We start from the raw sequence: 20,878 nt of genomic DNA, 5'->3' as shown, positions 1-20,878 counted from the left end.
TTATTTTCACAGAGTGACTTGCACAGTGATTGCTCGGTGAACTGTGACCATCTGTGCCACCCAGACCAATGTAGCATGACTCCATGATGTAGCATGACTCAATGACTAATAATAGTTCAACCCTCTTTTACTAGGTGTATTCCAATATCAAAAATATTGTCATACTCTTAAATTTTTTATTGCATATTTATGCATGACCACTCTGTTGCCGACATGATCAATAATTTAAACAATTTCCTACTGGCATAAACTACTCTGGGCACAGGGTAAAATGTAGGCCTACAGTTCCAAGTATGAGTGTTCCTTTACAAAATCTTAATTACTTGTTGTATAAGGTTCATTGTACATATGTACATTGTACATGTACGTATCCAGTAGAACTTTATATAAACCCAATGCACTTCTTGGTGTTGAATTGCTATGCTGGAGTTGTTGCTGTTTACAACATGATTGTATATGAGGTGACGGCAATGTTTATTTTTAAGGCAGCCAACTGGTGGAAGCCATTTGCTTGCAAGGGGAGCAATGGAATACTAGAAACCACAGTTGTGTTTGACCAAACACGAATATCTATGCCCGTGACCACACCCAACCCCCCTTCCCCTATTCACAAAATGAAAACTTATACCCCTTGGTATAAGCTTTAAATGATATAAGTATCATTATCATAGCACCTAAAATAAAAAACCGCCCAATTGGGCGCCAAATGCAAAAGTTAGTGACCATCATGTGAAAGCCCTTGTTATTTACTTTAATTGATATAAGTATCATCCTCATAGCACCTAAAATTAAAAAAAGCGCCCAATTGGGCGCCAAATCCAAAAGTTGGTGACCACCATGTGGAAGCCCTTGTTATAAACTTTAACTGATATAAGTATTATCCTCATAGCACCTTAAATAAAAAACACCCAATTGGGCGCCAAATCCAAAAGTTGGTGACCATTATGTGGAAGCCCTTGTTATAAACTTTAATTGATATACGTGTCATCCTCGTAGCACTTAAAATAAAAAAAGCGCCCAATTGGGCGCCAAATCTAAAAAAACTGGTGACCACCCCTTGGTCACCCCCTTACAAACCGTGACAACCCTTAACCCTCCTAACACCCATTAACCAACCATACGCCATGTCCCACAATGACAGCCTTTTGAGGTGGTCCAAGGCACCAATATCAAAATGCCTACGCATTCCCTTTTAAGGGAATTTTTGTCAAGTGATCAATTTCCTTGACGTACGATTCTGGGGCGTTATCATTGCAAACACAGTTAGCTAACAAAACGCTACCTATTGCGCTACACTGTGTTAATAGGTTGTACCTAGTTTGCTTTTTAAAGTCTTTGAACTTTGACCTCTGGGGTTGCGGCTACCACAGAATACATCTAGGGTCATGGGCTATCATTGTACCAAGTATGAACCCTGAGGGCGCTGTAGTTCTTGAACTAGAGCTGTTTGAAATTTTACACATATTGCTCCCTGTAGCCCATGACCTTTGACCTCTGGGGTCGATGTTAATTCAGGAAATATCTAAGGGTCATGGGCCATCATTGTACCAAGCATGAACCCTGAGGGCGCTTATAGTTCTTTAGCTAAAGCGGTTTCAAAAAAGTACACATATTGCTCCCTGTAGCCTGTGACCTTTGACCTCTGGGGTCGTGGCTACCATAAGTTGCTTCTAGAGGTCATGGCCCATCATTATACTAAGTATGAACCCTGAGGGCGCTATAGTTCCTGAGCTAGAGATGTTTGAAATTTTACACATATTGCCCCCTGTAGCCCATGACCTTTGACCTCTGGGGTCGAGGATACCCTAGGATGTTTCTAGGGGTCATGGGCCATCATTGTACCAAGTATGGGCCCCGAGGCTACTTTAGTTCTTGAGCTAGAGGAGTGCAAAGAACTGGTCTTGAGAAGGAGAAGGAGGAGGAGGAGAAGGAGAACTCGAAACCACAGTTGTGTTTGAGCAAACACGAATATCTATGCCCGTGACCACACCTAACCCCCCTTCCGCTATTCACAAACGAAAACTTGGTGAGCACCATGTGAAAGCCCTTGTTTTAAGCTTTCATTTGATATACATGTAATGCTCATAACACCAGACTGGCTCACACTCTCTCTAATACCCTACCAAGCCTTTTTTATGCTAATTAACTAATTTGCATATAACTCAAAACAGAAGCATCCAATGAAAAAATAAAGCGCCTGTATGTAGTTGCTAATGAAATTTGCCACATTTTGGTACCAATGACGACACACTTCGGACAATATTTGAGCATTTTTATTCTAATTAGCTAATTTGCATATAACTCAAAACAGAAGCGTCCAATGAAAAAATAAATCACCTATATGTTGTTGCTCATGAAATTTGCCACATTTTGGTACCAATGACGATACACTTCGGACAATATTTGAGCATTTTTATGCTAATTAGCTAATTTGCATATAACTCAAAACAGAAGCGTCCAATGAAACAATAAAGCGCCTATATGTTGTTGCTAATGAAATTTGCCACATTTTGGTACCAATGATTGACACACTTCGGACAATATTTGAGCATTTTTATGCTAATTAGCTAATTTGCATATAACTCAAAACAGAAGCGTCCAATGAAAAAATAAATCGCCTATGGGTTGTTGCTCATGAAATTTGCCACATTTTGGTACCAATGACGATACACTTCGGACAATATTTGAGCATTTTTATGCTAATTAGCTAATTTGCATATAACTCAAAACAGAAGCGTCCAATGAAAAAATAAATCACCTATGGGTTGTTGCTCATGAAATTTGCCACATTTTGGTACCAATCACGATACACTTTGGACAAGATTTGAGTATTTTTATGCTAATTAGCTAAATTTTACACATATTGCTCCCTGTAGCTCTTGACCTTTGACCTCTGGAGTCGAGGCTAACACAGGAGTATCTAAGGGTCATGGGTCATCATTGTACCAAGTATGAATCCTGTGGGTGCTGTAATTCTTGAGCTAGAGCTGTTTGAAATTTTACACATATTGTCCCCTGTAGCCCATGACCTTTGACCTCTGGGGTCGAGGGTACCCTAGGATGTTTTTAGGGGTCATGGGCCATCATTGTACCAAGTATGGGCCGCGAGGCTACTTTAGTTCTTGAGCTAGAGGAGTGCAAAGGACTGATCTTGAGAAGGAGAAGAAGAAGAAAGAGGAGGAGAAGACTAAAGAGCATAAGCAGAATATCTATGCCCCGTTAACACGGGCATAGATAAGAAGAAGTCGAAGACTAAACACAACAAATACAATATCTATGCCACCGTTCCACGGGCATAGATAATGACCACTTTACTTTTCATTTCAATAGCCTTCATTTCATCCAATTTGGTGCAAAAAGGCCAAAAAAAAAAAATTTTGTCTCAAAGCTCATGCGCGCATTTGTAAATTCGTGAGATTTGGAAAAAAAGAAATGCAGAATTTTTTTTTTTTTCAGTTTTTCCGGAAAAATTCAGCGAAATCAGATTTTTTTAATCCAAATACCATGAAAAAAGTCAGGGAAAAAAAAAAAAAAAAATCGCATTTCGCATTTGTTTTCAAACCACTCGTGAGCTTTGAGACAAACCATTTTTTTTTTGGCCTAAAGAACCAGAGAATGCCTAATATTATAGTTACATGATATAAATAAATGTATTTTTCCCAAATCAGAAACTTTTCAGTAAATGATGTCTGCCAGATGCATATTCTTACTTTTATTGCCTGCCCGAGTGCTGGTACATGCCAAGTTTTTGTCAGGTTGTATCTACATGTAGGCCCATCCTACTATTTAAATTTCAATACTAACATTCTGAATCATATGATGAAAAGAGCTTTGAACTCATCAGGTGACTACATTACAAAGCTCCCAATCTGCACTTTCTATTTTGATAAATATACTGTGAGTTGACTGACTGACTGAAACTACATTGTATCCTGTGCCTCCAGGTTGCATTTGGTAACTCTCTCCAGGAACTGTATCAGATCAAAGGTGAGCATTTTGTGTAAACTTCCAGCCTACCTACAATGTACATTATGCCAGTCCTCTATAATTGCATGTCAAATCTGGGAAATTTTCACACAAATATTTTCATCTATTTGTGCATTTCACACCACTATTTGTACATTTTTACCATGAAAATAAAGACCCATCAAAATGATTTTGCTTCACAGAGCAATGTTTTGGATTGGAGATATCCAACAAATTACATGTAAGATGAAGGAATCACATAAAATTTTGTCCAATATACAGGTATTGGTTCGCTATAAGTTTGGTAGTGACATCAGTGCATTTTGGTTGTTGCGCAGCAAGCGTGCCGACAAACCGCCCTTGTATATGTGCATGTATATACTCTGTGTGATTAACTTTACGTGCGCGATTCAAGAAGGCAACCAGTTTACTACTACTACTTCACTAAGTACCAAACTTGAGGTGAACCGAAGAATAGTATTAGTTTAGACATTGCAAACTGATGCATGTACTGAAAGATACCAGTGATGTTGCCATGGAATATCATACAACTGGGGGGCTGGACTACTTTCAGTTCAAAGCAATCAACATTTTTGCATGATATATGTGACCATCCACCACAACTGAGCCCGGATGTTGCCAGTGCCACTATTGAGATATATGCTCCATTGAACTTAACAATAAACAATAGGAAACAAAGGATTTATTGACTGTTTTATTGATTTTTCCACTACTTAAATGTCAAGTACTATAGACATGATATACATCATTTTAAAGCTAATTTCAAGCAGAATATTTTGGTTGAATATCTCAAAAATGATGATTGGCGACATCAGGGCTCAGTTGTGCTGGATGGTCACATATATGTACAACCTTTGACAACCATCTGGGTCACGGAAACTAGCATCATTCAGTGTACTATACTAGCATCATGCTCGGAGTCTGACGTCATCAGGCAGAAACCTGTAAACATACCCTGACCAGATTGCCAACATGAATGTAATCCAACATGTCATCATATAGGCCAGGCTATGTTCTGTAGGTGTATGTTTGTGTCTGGCTGGCAGCGTTTGCGAGAGCACAGGCAGTAGAATTTATTCCTTAGTACTGACTCTGGGTGAGAGTAACGCCAGATGGTAGGAAACTATACATGTATAATGTCAAAATGTAAAGTATATAATGTATGTTGATATTAACACATTGAATGAACCCTAATTAGGCAGTACAATATTTCTGGATCATGTTTTTACAATTCGGGTAATTGGATGTTATTGAGTTTTAATAATATTTCAGTTTTAGTTGATGGTATCATTTTATGTGAGTTGTCAAGCAATGTGGTTCTGGTATGATGAATATTTTATTCTTTTTGTTTGTTCTGTTGTTGTTTGATTGTATAAATTTGATGTACATGTAGTGATACATTGTACATGTACATGTACAAGTATTTTTAACCTCATTTTAACTTCCCCTTTTCACAAGGTCAGTCAGTACCATGATTCAATATTGATTATATCATTCTGGTTTGTTAGGGGTGGTGCAATAATTATGTGTACCCCCAGGATGGTGAATTATAGGGGGGGCAAAGATTTTTTGGCACATCAAAAGGGGGGCAAAGATTTTTTTGGCATGGTCAGAGGGGGGGGGCAAGCGATTTTTGGCAGACCATTGTGAGAATTCACCACCCCGGGGGTACACATAATTATTGCACAACCCCTTAACCTTTTGCAATAACCATCATATTCAATGTCAATGTCAGAATAGGCTCAGATTATAATCAATTTGATAGTACAAAGTACATTGTACACCAGCAACCTGATTTTCAACCTCAACCTTCCCTTTTTCGCAAGGTCAGTCCAGGTATTTACAATTTCAGTCGATTGGGTACCTGGCACACTTGAATTTCCGCTGTTTTTTTAACTCTATATTTCATGCTAAAGCCACGATTTTTCCGCGTTACAAAATTTAAATTCCGTGTTACAAATTGGATGATTCCGTGATTTTCCGTTTTACATTATAAAGCACCGAAAAGTGAATACAAGCATGTTTTTAAAAGTGTAATTTGTCTTATATAATTATATGTACCTTTTTACTGTAGTCTCCCCTCAACATCCCCAGTAAAATTAAGCATCATCAATTGTCTTGTGTGTACTTCCGATAGCTTTATGGCCAGAATCTTGCATCGTTGGCCTATTTTGTGGCATTTTCAAATTTCCGTGAGCAAACCCCGAATTCCGTGAATTTTTCCGTTTTTCCGTATCACGGAGAAATCGTGGCTTTACCTTATGTAACTGTTCCTGATGATGAGCAGTTGAAATCCATGCACCCCCTATAGAAAACACTTAAATAACTTTCAAATATAATAATTTGAAATCTACATGTACACCCCCTGTGTGGGTCATATCGTCCATAGGGGTATATGGATTTCAACTGGAATAGCCCAATTAGGAGCCAATGTTTTCTCGGGGGCAAGTACGCAAATTGCAATATTTCGGCCTCAAATTGTCCAGACTGGGGAAATTGGAAAGCCTAGGTTTGGAAGGACAATACCAGGTCCCCCGCTGTAAAAATCGCCCCAGCCAAATTTGCACGCTACAAAGCCTGAAAAAAAGATCCTGCGAACCACAAATTGACACACATATGGGCGCTGCCATAGGGTGCTAACAGCAACGCTGGTGTGCGTATAAGGCGCATTCAAGTGCGCATACGAGGCCGGTAGTTCCTGGATACGCGATTACAGGGTCAATGGCCGCTTCCACGCAGCAACATACTTCTGACAATACCCCCCCCCCATGCATGGCTGTATCTCACAACTCAATTTTCCACACATCCTACATGTATGTATTCACTGTGCTTGATCACACAAGTCTTTCTACAATTTGAATATAAACTAGAGGCAAATGGTGGTCATAGACCACAAACCTAGCTGGGCATGTTGGTGTTGTGGAGGTATCTGACCCCTGCAAAATGTTCCAAAAATGTTCCCCTGTCATGAGGCTTGTTGTCACCGAGTTTTGAGTCCGGTACTCCGCACAGATGTCCAGAAAATGCAATTCTAAGATTTGACCCAGATGACCTTTGACCAGACCCCTGCAAGATGTTCCATAATTCACCCCTGGTCATGAGTTGTCACCGAGTTTGAGCCCTGTACCTCTTACAGATGTCCAGATAACGCAATTCTAAGATTTGGCCCCAGAATGTCTTTTGAGCTGACCCGTGCAAAATGTTCCAATATGTTCCACAGGTCATGAGGTTGTCACCGAGATTGAGCCCCGTACCCCTTACAGATGTCCAGATATTGAAATTCGAAGATTTGACCCCAGCTGACCTTTGACCTGCCCCCTGCAAAATGTTCCAACATGTTCCCCTGGTCATGAGGTTGTCGCCGAGATTGAGCCCCGCACCCTTACAGATGTCCAGATATTGAAATTCGAAGATTTGACCCCAGCTGACCTTTGACCTGATCCATGCAAAATATTCCAAATGTTACTCTCCTCGTCAAGTTTATTGTCACTGAGTTTGATAAAAAAATTCTGGAAAAAAAAAATTCTGGAAAAAAAAATTCGAAAAAAAAATTTCGGAAAAAAAAAATTTGAAAAAAAAATTTCGGAAAAAAAAAAATTTGGAAAAAAAAAAAAAATTTTCCGAAAAAAAATTTCAAAAAAAAAATTTCGGAAAAAAAAAATTTCGGAAAAAAAAATTTCGGAAAAAAAAAAAATTCAAAAAAAAAAATTTCGGAAAAAAAAAAAAAAATTCAAAAAAAAAAAAAATTTCGAAAAAAAAAAAATTCGGGAAAAAAAATTTTCGGAAAAAAAAAATTTCAAAAAAAAAATTTTTGGAAAAAAACAAAATTCGGAAAAAAATAATTTCGGAAAAAACAATTTCAAAAAAAATGTCGGAAAAAAAAGAACAAAAATTTCTATTTCCTTCATTCTCTTCAAAAAAATCCCAATTTCCTTAATTCTCTTCAATTTCCCTTAACTTCCCTCAATTTCCCTCATTTTCCCAAATTTCGGACGAAACTCTTTTCCAGTATGGGGCGGTATAGGCCCTCCCCTCACCAAGTATCATAGCCATGCGACAAACAATGTAGACGTAACAGCATTTTTTAGCGTTTGTTACTAACGGACTAACGGACGGACGGACGGACTAACAGACGGAGAGACATGGTGACTTATTAATAGAGCTGCTACCCGCAGCTAACACCCGCAGCTAAAAACAATGATTCAAAAAGGCCAAACCATATCTTCATAAGTCAAATAATTCTTACAGAGCATCAAGTCAGGGTTTCATAGTGGTTTGTTTCCAGCGGAAGAACCCGAACGATTACAATACCTATCTGGGGGTGTAAACCCCCCAGCTAATAAACCCCCCAGCTAGGTAAAAAACATGTGCAATTTCACTTTGTTGCCAGCGGAAGAAAACGGGAAGATTACAGTGGTTTGTTGCCAGCGGAAGAACCCGAACGATTACAATACCTAGCTGGGGGGTGTAAACCCCCCAGCTAGGTAATAATTACACCTGATTCAACTTACACAACATGCATGCAACATGACCAAAATTGTACATTTCCCAAAAACTCGATTATCAACTTGATACTTTCCTATATATAGTAAATACCAGATAACTTCAGCGGTGGCATGAAGTTGCATGTAAATGTATACGCGCACGCCATGCAAAACAGTCACTGACTCTGTTGCCACGGCAATCAGCCAATCAGACAACGATCAGGTCAGTCGTAGCTAATTATAATTAACCAATCAGAACGTCACTTCCGTGTTTACGGTCGACGCGATGTTAGAAAGTACCACCACTGAAGTTCTCTGGTATTTACTATAGTAATATGTATGTTTTCCAGATAAGGCTAATGAAAGTCGATTCAAAGTTTCCCGTTACCCTACTCCGCTCAAAACAAATTGCTGGCCAAATATTTCATTATTTTGAATAAATGTTGATTTCCAACAAACGTTTTAATATACAAATAAATAATTGTGTTTTTAAATATATCATAAATCTCTTTTCAGGGATTTTCTTTGCAGTAGGAGCATGGTATATGGCTAGATAATGAATTTAAAATAATGAATACCTACTCAATTTTCTGTCCCGCACTTTTTGATCTGCTCTGATCTCATCCCGTAAAAAATATTGTGAAACTTTTGATAATAGTTGTACAATCACCTTCATGTGGTTGTAAACTACATCTGTAAACTACAAACTGTGATTTATCACATGTATACATGGCCAGTTAATTGGTTCATGCCTGTAACAGATGCAATAATGAAATGGTATAAAATAATGAATAATGAATAATGAAATGGTCACCAACACAGTCATGAAAAATTATGTAACGGGAAACTGGGAATTGACTTTCATTAGCCTAACTGTAAAGTGCATATTTTCATGGTATCAATTTTTCACGGTTTGAACTGTTCAGAGCAATTTTGTGGTTTCGTATAAATATTCACGATAACAAAAACTATACATTAAGCTTATGGGTAGAAAATATTTTTGTAGGCTTTGTGGTTCTGAAAAAAACTTTAATCGCAAAAATAAAATGTGCAAATTTTCCACTATACAGTAGATGTAAATGTGCTGCATAAAGTCAAGTTTATGCTTTACAACAATAAAAGGAGTACAACCTGATCTATCTCCAATTAGAAACACAACACACTTCTGAAGGCAAATTTCTTCCGCTTCAATACAGCTTGCTTATATTCACCCAGCTGAACAATATAAATCGTATTTATATAAACTGAGCATAGCCATTTTGTTTGCACATGTTTATGTAATGTTTACATACAAAAGAATTGGGTCATTCCATACATGTACACCCCCCTTATGAAGACATGCTCTTAATCTCCCACACAGGGAGGGAGGGGGTAATTTTCAAATGGAGTCACCCTTTCAGATAACCCCATTTCAATTCACAATACCTGTTGTGTGGGAGATTACAGGTAATCTCTTCCATAGGGGTGTATGCTATACTCTTCATGCAGATCTTTCTTTTTGTACTAGTACATTTGCCTGACTGGTACTGTAACAAATTCAGTTCAGACCTGTCCGATTTCTAGGCCCAAAACTCTACACTTGTAGATAGTAGATACCATTATATACCTTCATGCTTTACCAAGGAATACCAGTGGTGAAATCCCCCAGTCAGGACTCTTACTCTACCCCCTGGAAGAAGTGGCCAGTTTCAAACCCCCGGACACTGAATTTTCTAAAGTTGCCTCCCTGCTGGCCCTAAAACCTTCATTTAATTATTAACCACAAACAAGGACTTTCTACAGGGATAATGATTTTTGAAGATCAAAGGAACTTTTTACTCATTTTGTGAGAACAGGTCCCAGGTACAAGGGAAAAGAATCATGAAAAATATATAATTTGTCACATTTCTTGCAAATCTATGCATACAAAGTACATTGGTAAATGAATAACCCAAAGGTTTGATGGTGTCCTTTAAACAAAAGTGCTTTAGTTTGGAGGTTGGCCCTCCCTCTCTCTCTTTTTCTCCCTGTAACATAAACATGTGAAATATTGAAAATGCATGTACCAACCTCAAAAGATCAATTTTGACCAATATTTGACCAGTCAGGACTCTTACTCTACCCCCTGGAAGAAGTGGCCAGTTTCAAACCCCTGGACACTGAATTTTCTAAAGTTGCCTCCCTGCTGGCCCTAAAACCTTCACAATTATTAACCACAAACAAGGACTTTCTACAGGGATAATGATTTTGAAGATCAAAGGAACTTTTACTCATTTTGTGAGAACAGGTCCCAGGTACAAGGGAAAAGAATCATGAAAATATATAATTTGTCACATTTCTTGCAAATCTATGCATACAAAGTACATTGGTAAATGAATAACCCAAAGGTTTGATGGTGTCCTTTAAACAAAAGTGCTTTAGTTTGGAGGTTGGCCCTCCCTATCTCTCTTTCTCTCCCTGTAACATAAGTGTGAAATATTGAAAATGCATGTACCAACCTCAAAAGATCAATTTTGACCAATATTAGTTTTTTACAAATGTATGTACATGTAAGTCCCCCCTAACGAAAGGACTTTCTTTTACAGGATGTCATCAAATGGTTTGTTCCCAAAGGCATTTGTTTTTAAATTGCCAAGCTTTTTGAAAATCTCAATTCCCAAATGGGAATCCAATCATGTTGAGTGTATGTTCATGTTCAGTCAGTCGTTCATGAACTTACTCTAACAATTCAAGCTCAATATCATCAACTCTGGATATTGAAAAACATGTCTGCATTTATCTTGGCCAAGTTAAGTCCTTGAGAGCATTGAGCTGAATTTCCTGAGCACAACTATGTTATGGTACTCTTGGCACATTGAAGGAGGCCCTGTGTTAAAACCTCTGCAAGATTGTGAGGAAACACTATTACTAGAGTCTGAAGTTTTTCATTTTATACATTCAGATAAGAATTTTAAATTGTTTGATTGGTGTAAAGGGGATAAAATAGACTCCATCTATGTCTGTGTTTTTTCCCAATCTAATATTTTCTACGAAATGATTTAATTTAAGGTAGGATCATCGGATAATAGGCCCATGCAGGAAAATAGCCACTATATCAAATCAGAATTATGTATCCTCATCAAATATATAACCAATTGAAGATAAGTCTTTACTCCACTTATTTTTAATGTTTCATGAAAATTGAAACATTTCTTATGTTTTTCTTTATTTTATGAAAATTCCTAATTTTTCAACAAATAATTATTGCTAGCCTAGAGGGAATGTGATATGGTTTCCATAGTTTGTGGGGAGGTTAATAAGCCTAATATCTAAATTCTCTCGCCAGATTTTTTTGATAAAGTGTTTATTTTATGAGAAAAATCATTTTTTCCATTTTTAAATTAAGGTAATCTAGAAACACCCATAACTTAAAATAGAAATACTTTATTAAAAAAAGCTGGCGAGAAAAGTTTCTAAATTTAATAACCTTTCATATGACACCTTGTTTGTTAAAATTGGCCCTATGGTTAGCTCAGACAATAATTATGAAATTGGGTCATTCAGTGTTTCTAGATCAAATCAAGAAAATTTGAGCAAATGTACTAACATTACCTTCAAATATCACCTTTATTACTGGCCAATATATTGGAAAAAAGTCAGTAATATTATTTGGTAACATTTTTGTAATAAAAAGATCCAAAAAGCAGTTCTATAAAGAGGATATAAAAAAGAAAAAATAATATTTAAACATAGTATCCCTTTTCAAATATTTACCAATTTTAGTGAACGAGGCTTAGTGTCAAAACCACTTTATGTGCAAAGTCAATGGGGTTTCTTAATGATAAAAAATGGCATTTAACTCAAAAACGCTTTTTTGGCAAAAATTAAAATTTGGCAGGCATGTTTTTCTCACCCAACTACACATCCTGTATCATTTTCAACCAAATCTGTGCATGACACCGTAGCCGATAATACTACCTTAAGTGCTTTTTCCTATGATTTTTTAAGCACGCATTGCATGAAATTTTGATGTTTTTTCCCAACCACACTTTATCAAATTGTCCCAACAAATTATGGTCGGCCGAGTTACACTTATCAAATTTTGTGTCATCGACTCATGCCTTATCTTAGTCTCCAGAAATTGTGATTTAAAAAGCCATATTGCTAAATTAAATTAAGGCTACAATATTCACACAAACTCACCTTTGTTGCACAAATTTCTTTATGCAACCAATCCGATAATAAGAAGCTGGTTATCTACCCAGCACTGTACAAAGCGACACAAGGCAGCTATAATTCCAGATTGAGGCAGCTATCCAACAAGAAGACTTATCTTCAGATAGCTGTACTAGGTACTGGTGGGTTTTAGTAATTTCCATTCACATGTTTACAGGTTTTGTCAAGCAATTGCAACACCTATAAAAAAGAAACGAAAAACAAACCATTTGTTATTTTAGATATTTTCACCTATAAAAAAGAAACAAAAAACAAACAATTTGTTATTTTAGATATTTTCATCAGCTGATATTTTTGTTGTACAATGTAAATGTACATTACATGAACATACAATGTGTAGTTTCCCATTCCCAATTGTTACCCTAAACCTATAATTTACAATACCTTGGCCTACATAATTAGTCCTTCTTCACCCTTTTCCTTTTTAAAAGGATTTTTTTTATTGGAAAGGAAAGCGCTCTCCAATATTATGTACTGGAATTGTGACCCCGTGACCTGAACAGCAGACTCCCTGTGTGTGGTTGCTACCATCAAAACACTGTGGGCATCATGATACAATTGTGACCCTTTGTCATGTTTGTTGCCCAAAAATAATCATGATAATAGTGCATAGACAAATCTTCATGCTTGATTAATTTTTAAGACCATGCAATGCAGCATGACTGCCACTATAAATGTATCAATGTTATAAGCAGAGGCTTTATTATCTATGGGGTTGGTGGAGTGACTGGAAGCTTCACACATTTATCCACATTCACATTTTTAAGTATTAAAATTTAAAAACTTAAAATTTAATTATCAAAATTGAAAAAAAAAAAAATAGGACTGATTTGAATGGGTACAGAATGCAAAACATGCAAAACTTTCACAAATTGCTTATGTACATGTATAATTGTGGTTCTTGAGATATAATGTTGTTAAATGAAGATGTTTCGTTTTGACACTCTTTACATCATGACATAACTCAAGAACCACAAGACCTACAACAGTGTAACTATGATATTTGATTTCTTTGTCAAGCCCGCTTCAAAGTAACCATCATGTATCCAAGATTTGCCTGAGGTTATTACATGCTAGTTGCTGTTGCAATGTCCCCACAAACCATGCCGTGATAAGGCAATCTTGGAGATTATCCTGTTTGTTTGACAGACGAACAAAATTCAGGCACATGCCGGGTGGGGGGGGCTTTGGGGCTGCAGCCCCGGTCTTAAAAAAAAAAAAAAAAAGTGGGAGAAAGATAGAGAGTAGGGAGAAGGAAGAAAAGAGGGAGGGAGAGGGAGTGAGAGTGGCATAGCCAGCGGGGGTAGGGGGCATACCGGTAGTACCTCCTAAAATCAAAAGGGGAGAAAAAGCGTCCCAAAAGTGGATCATAGGCCTATTTCACAAATTTTGAAGGAAATTTGAACGCATTTATAGCCACTTTTTCAGTCAAATTTCCCGAGAATGGGGCTGAATGGAAAATATTCCTATAAATAGATGCATATTATAGGCCTATGCTCCAAAATAACCAATAATAATGTAAAAATGTTGCACCAAATACCTTCATTTAGGCTTTGATTGCGAGTTACTGAGCATGCATGTTCATTAAAACTAAAATTTGCGGCTCAGTTGGAAATCTGTTAAAATATATGCTCCGAAAATAAACCAATAAATGTGTAAAAATGTTGCACCAAATGGCTCCATTGGGGCTTTCGCTCAAAAATTCTCTAATTCTGAGGGCCGGCAGGCACATCCCCCCTCAGACACCCCCCTGAGTGTGGAGTGGTCCTTTGACCAAAAATGCCTTCATTGAGGCTTTGACTGCGAGTTATTGAGCATGAGTGTTCATATTAAACTAAAATTTGCGGCTCAGTTGGAAATCTGGTAAAATATATGCTCCGAAATTAACCTTAGACAAATGTGTACAAATGTTGTACCAAATGGCTCCATTGGGGCTTTTGTGTTTCACTTTAAAAAATTTTCTAATTCTGAGGGGGCACATCCACCCTCAGACACCCCCTGTTGCACAAGCATGACTGCGGCACTAACGCGCCAATGTTTAACCTTTTAACATTTTCCGTTCAGACTTCAGCCCCGGTCCCGGATTCTGGGCACGCCCTGATGCTATATAGCTTTAGGGGGTTGTCTATTTTGGTTTTGGTAGGGACACCAAATTTGAAAAAAAAAAGATAATTTTCAATTATTTCTGTTCAAAATTTAGGTAAATTTGCCTAATTCTGGAAGATTTGTCACAAAAATTTGCTGTTCAATGCACTTTTTCCAGATTTGTGGGGAAATGTTGGAATTTAAAACACCATTTTCTGAAAATTGTGAAAGAAATGTCATAGGCCCTACATGTACAGTATCTACATGTACACATGATATGCACATGCACTCTATTTTCATTGGCCCGGATGTGCGATCACGAGGATTTTATTGACCACTGTCATGGATAGTTGTTTTGTTGAATCACATGCGCCATTGTCACCGGGCATTGTCACCATATCTATAAAAACAACCTTTGCACCTACTTACTTCAATACAATGTACACCGACTGGTACCACAATATATCCATGTACATGTATATGGATCCAAATGTTTTTCTCAATGTCTATTTGAACAATACATGCATAATAAATATTAATGATCTTAAACATTTAGGGCTGACCTTGAGGTGTGTGCTGGGCTTTTTTTAAAACCCAAGTAAACATACTGTACAATGTGTACATGCACATCAACTTCATGAGTTTTTTTGAAAAAGAATTTAAGTAAAAACCTTAAGTGTTTAAAAATAATAAAGAGAAAACAAATTGACCCACCTATATGTACATCAGGGACAGGGTTTACTTTTTAACACCCAAATTATGCTAGACCCTCCCTCGGGTCCATGGATAACGACTGGTAATGTAGACTTTATTTAAAAATCAACCCAATACATGGACCCTCCTCCGAGTCTGTAGGCAATTTGCCTTCCACTTCCCAGCAGTTTGTGGGAGTTCAATTTTACCGATCCTGGGTCAGGCGAGCTTTCTATATCACGTCCGTGTTCTCACTGCCTTAATGTTTGTGTAAGCGATATTGCATCCGATCAATCAACACAGCTTGACAGCGTGGTGATATCTGAAGAGGCTTCCCTAGATAATAATGTGCAAACATTTGCAAACCGCACATGACAATACGCAATATGGACAACAGAACTAAGTCTGAGTCGAGTGGTTGCCTTTTATATTACGCGAACCAAGGGCCTATCACACGTGTGCCAGTTGAGCTCAATACCTCTCAGTTGTTGATAAGTGTCCTGTCCCGATCTCTGATGGCAGTTATTACATCCCACGGCATAGCATTGTGCTACCATACAATGTATTTGAATTGAAAGTGGGGCGGGACTCTCATAATTGACATTGGAATCACCGGGTTTCGTTGAACGATTACCTGGAAGGAATATTCACAACAAATTCAAACAGTCTCAGAATGGGAGCGCTCACTGGACCTTTGCGTTCACTAATACGAGTAGGTTTCTATATTGCTGGGTTTTTGGCACTGAGTATTTTGAGAAAACTAAGGGGGGGGTTACAAGACATCAGCATTTTTTTCATAGGGCATTATGTAATTATTAATCAGATTAGATGGAACCAAATCAAGACTATGGGACAGTCTAAAATCATGCTTGTTTACTTGTTCACGCACTTCCCGTACCCCTTGACCCCTTCAAATGCAACGTGAAAAGTCCAACGCGTATAAAAAGGCACAGAATATTCATTCATATGTTTCAGACCATGATTCAGACTGGCAAGGGCAGAAAATAAACTAATATCACAGTTTGCTTGTTGTAAAGACACTGGGTGGACTGGGCGCTATAAGAGCATGGGCGGTTCATGGAACAAATACAGTACCGTTTATGTTATTTATTTTACAGAATGTGTTTTTGCAAACATGTTTGCAAAACATTTTGTTTGTTAACAAAACATTACTAGTTTAATAATGGTAGAATGTTTTGAATGTTATAAAATGTTTTATACCCTTTTTGTAACCAGACATTTTTAACGTTAAATGTAAAATATGTTTTGTGTTTGCTGGGTAGTGATGTTTCTTCATTAGTACCACTGCAAACACACAGTGTATGGAATTGGACAAATCCTGGGACGAAGGTATATTCGTCTCAGGAAAAATCATCCGACTTTCAATCTTCCATTGGCAGACAATAAAAGAACACTAAAAAGTTGGACCAAACCAAGCTGAACCACTCAAAAACAAGCTCAAAGTAAGACCAATTCAAGCCAATCCACTTCACTTGAGGGCCCTCTTGAGTAAAGTACCTTTTCATCTTGTAACTGAATTGATTGATCCAACATTGATTCAAGTGCATTCCGATTTTCAGCTTATAAATTTTGGTCTACTTTGAGCTGATTTTGGTCCTTCTTTTGAGTGTTTTCTACATGTATTGTGTCAGCCAAAACTAATTCCTCATTCAACCAAGGTATTTAAAAAAGAACAAAAATTTTTCCAAATTAAAACAATGCAGATTAAAACAATGCATTACTGGAATTCAACATCCTGTTCATACATATACTCGCTATGTAACAGCGTGTGCGATTGGTCGACAGCTGGGCATAAACAATGTTAATGCCTGTTTTTCCGACCAACAAGCCGCGCTACTAGAACGGTAAAACAGATGTATGCTTGAGTCGGACATACGTACTTGTAACTTGATGCTCGCGCGTAATTTACGCAAAACATGAGTGATGTACATGATGTTCACGTGCATCTAAACACGATTAACTGAGCAAGTAAGTTTTCTCTCAATTTGGTGATGAGAAGGAAAGGAAATGGTAGTTCAGGCTAAAATGATGATTTTCTTAGTTGTGGAGGAAAGTAACAGCGCATAGAATGATGAATTGTATCTTACATGTATGTATGACTATGAATGGGGCTCATTTCACTCATATATTTTCATGAATAAACATTGTTTATGCCGTTGGGTTTATATGCTAAAACATGTTTAGTTTGTTTACAATGTTGAAAATATATGAATGAACCCCTAAATAATGACACATGTAATTGTGATGATGTTCGCTCACCACCGCTCGCCCAAACTCAATTTCTAGCGCGCGATTTTCCACCTGCCATATAGACCCAAAATTGAATCCAATTTATATTCAAGTTTCAACACTTTCAATGTACCGTATTTGATTTGTTGTAATGAATTAATTAGCCTTAAGGGGGTACTACACCCCTGGCCAATTTTGTGCCTATTTTTGCATTTTTCTCCAAAATTATAGCGCATTGGTGACAAGTAAGATATTTATATTATAGGGGCAAGGACTACAACTACTGCACTGAAAATTCAGCAACTCAATGCAAGTAGTTATTGATTTATTGATCAAATATTGGTTTTCCCTCATTTTTGACTGTAACTCCATAACTGTTGTCTGTGCTGAAATAAAATTTCCAGTGCAGTAGTTGTAATCCTTGCCCCTATAATATACATATCTTACTTGTCACTAATGCGCTATAATTTTTGAGAAAAATCCTAAAATGGGCGCAAAATTGGGCAGGGGTGTAGTACCCCCTTAAACCTAGAAAACGAAAAAGAGGGTGTTAACCATTAATGGTGCGTTAAGTGTTTCATATTGGTACATTGTGTGTATGAATGATCTTTCATTCCTAGAGAGTGATTCGACAACTAGAGAGTGATTCAACCGCTCGCCTAGCACTCATGCTAGCGAGCCATAAACGCTGTTTATGCCCGGCTCTCGACCAATCACGCACGTCGTTACATAGCATGTATGTATGAACAACAATTCATACATACAATTGTAATTGGTTGGTCGAGTCCCGGATGTGCGATCGCCAGGTAGGGAAAATGAAGGAAACTCATGTTTTTTAACAATGTTACTTGTAATTTTTTGTTATTATTTTGATGAAATAAGAATCACAAAATGTTCTGGTATGTATGAACGGGGTTCATTCATATATTTTCATGACTAAATTAGGGGTTCATTCATATATTTTCATGACTAAACGATTGTTTATGCCCGAGGGCTTTATGAATGAACCCTGTTCATACATACGCAACATTCTGCTTGCTGTTATTTTCCTCCACAACTAAAAATACCATCATCTTAAAACTAAAAACTACCAGTTCCTTATCATGTTTTAAAAGTTTTTCCATTGCTAATTGTGAGAAAACGTTTACTTGCTCAGACCATTGTGCTTGGACGCGTGCGAACATCGCGTACATCACTCGCGCTTTGCGTAAATAGCTTGCGAACATAGGCGCGTAATATCCTACTCGCGAGCAAGGGTAGCGCTAAGTTGCTTTTTGGGGTCCCGGACCCACCAAAATCGAGTTGGGACCCCCTGTTTTTAAATTTTCTGCAAGTTCAGGGTCCCTGCAGACCCCCAGTTTTTCAATCTAGCGCTATTGCAGACATACTAATTATGCTGCATTTGTGCAACTGGGACTCACCAAACTCTACTCCGGACCCCCTACTTTTTAATTTTTTGCAAGTTCGGGGGTCCCTGCGGACACTCAAGTGTTTAGTTCTAGCGCTACCCCTGCTCGCGAGCGTCTATCAGTTCTCCCGCGACTTGTCTATGACTAGAACGCCAGGCATAAACGTTGTTTATGCCCGCCTATCGACCAATCACGCATGCTGTTATATAGCGCGTAGGCCTATCATATACTTGCATGAACGGTTGTTTATGCCCTCTGGCTCAGGCCGCAAGCAGCCCCTCAGACATAAACAACCGTTTAGTCATGAAAATATATGAATGAACCCCTAATTCATACATACGCGCTATATAACGGCGCGCGTGATTGGTCGAGAGCCGGGCATAAACAACGTTTATGCCCGTGGCCCGATGTGCGATCACGGGGTAGGAAAACGAAGGAAATTCGTGTTTTTAATGATGTTAATTGTTATTTTTGTTATTATTTTGATGAAATAAGAATCACAAAATGTTCTGGTATGTATGAGCGGGTTCATTCATATATTTACATGACTAAGCGGTTGTTTATGCCCTCGGGCGCAAGCGCCCTCGGGCATAAACAACCGCTTAGTCATGAAAATATATGAATGAACCCCTAATTTATATACGCTATGTAACGGCGACTGTGTCTCTGGTCAAGAGCCGGGCATAAACAATGTTTATGATTATGCCAGGTGTCCCGAATGCAAAAAACGCAGGAAAATCGTGTTTTTTAATAATATTACTTGTACTTTTTTTGTTTATTTTATTTTGATGAAATAAGAATCACAAAATGTTCTGGTAAAAAATGTTTTGTATCAAATTGTATTAAACGGGGTTCCTTCCTATTTTTCATGACTAAACGGTTGTTTATGACATCGCCCCGCAAGCGGCCCCTCGGGCATGTCGGGCATAAACAACCGTTTAGTCATGAAAATATATGAATGAACCCCTAATCAAATGACGAGCTGCTCATCACGACATCGGCCTGATGTCGTGATGATCATTATGGACATGAATGGTTGAAGTTGAACTTTCATTTATTCAATCAGCTGGTGAGGTATGGTAGGCAAGATGACCTCACCTACTACATCACAAGAAACACACATTAATAATACAAAACCGTTTACAGAATTGTTTTTAACTTCAGACTTCGTTCCTACCGTTAACAATGCTATTTAACATGTTTACTTTGATATCAATAATTTAAAACCGTACTGTACATGACTCATATTGACGATTGAAATGTCACGACGCGATTGTTTCTTTATAATCTTATCATACTCACTTTCTCTGTGATTACATTGAGTTATAAACAAATTTTACAGCAGAATACTTACCATGGAATCTAATTATATCCTAAAATCGTTCATAAAGCTCTAGCCTTCTTTAAAACAATATAATTTCCAAGTGTTTGTTTTCGTAAACACTACAGATTTCTATGGGCTGTTCCCAAAATGGTTCCTTGTAGGACAAGTCACGTGATTAAAAATGACGTCGGTTTAAATATATCGCATGAGGGCAGTCAATCAATTAAATTTTCAACGAGTCCAGGCCTGGATGTGATTTTTCCCCTCAATGCCCTTACATAATAGGGACCGTTCACAAACACTTGTTAGGGGGGGCTGATGCAAAAAGGGGCCCTTAATTTTTTTTTGACCCTCCTAAGGGGGGGGCTGAAAAAATGACCACAAATTTTCCTGGGAAAATTGAGTTTATATGCTTTTCTATGGGGTTGACCCATAATAAAAAAATTTTGAGG

The 20,878-nt window shown here is 37.7% G+C and overlaps 1 protein-coding gene across 1 annotated transcript in view; it reads right to left on the bottom strand.

Annotated features, from left to right (window-relative positions):
• The window catches only part of LOC140136301 (E3 ubiquitin-protein ligase Itchy-like), a 41,460-nt gene extending 20,879 nt beyond the window's left edge, over nt 1–20,581 (bottom strand). Inside the window, exons 1-2 of the mRNA XM_072158025.1 lie at nt 20,457–20,581; nt 12,633–12,845 (exon numbers count right to left, since the gene is read on the bottom strand). The gene's annotated coding sequence lies outside the window, so the exon portion shown is untranslated. The remainder of the gene's footprint in view (nt 1–12,632; nt 12,846–20,456) is intronic.
• Nucleotides 20,582–20,878: the final 297 nt, after the last annotated feature.

This window comes from Amphiura filiformis, chromosome 16, assembly GCF_039555335.1.
Source record: "Amphiura filiformis chromosome 16, Afil_fr2py, whole genome shotgun sequence".
Taxonomy (NCBI): domain Eukaryota; kingdom Metazoa; phylum Echinodermata; class Ophiuroidea; order Amphilepidida; family Amphiuridae; genus Amphiura; species Amphiura filiformis.
The sequence above is the reverse complement of the archived record's forward strand: the minus strand, read 5'-3'. Positions and strand labels throughout refer to the sequence as shown.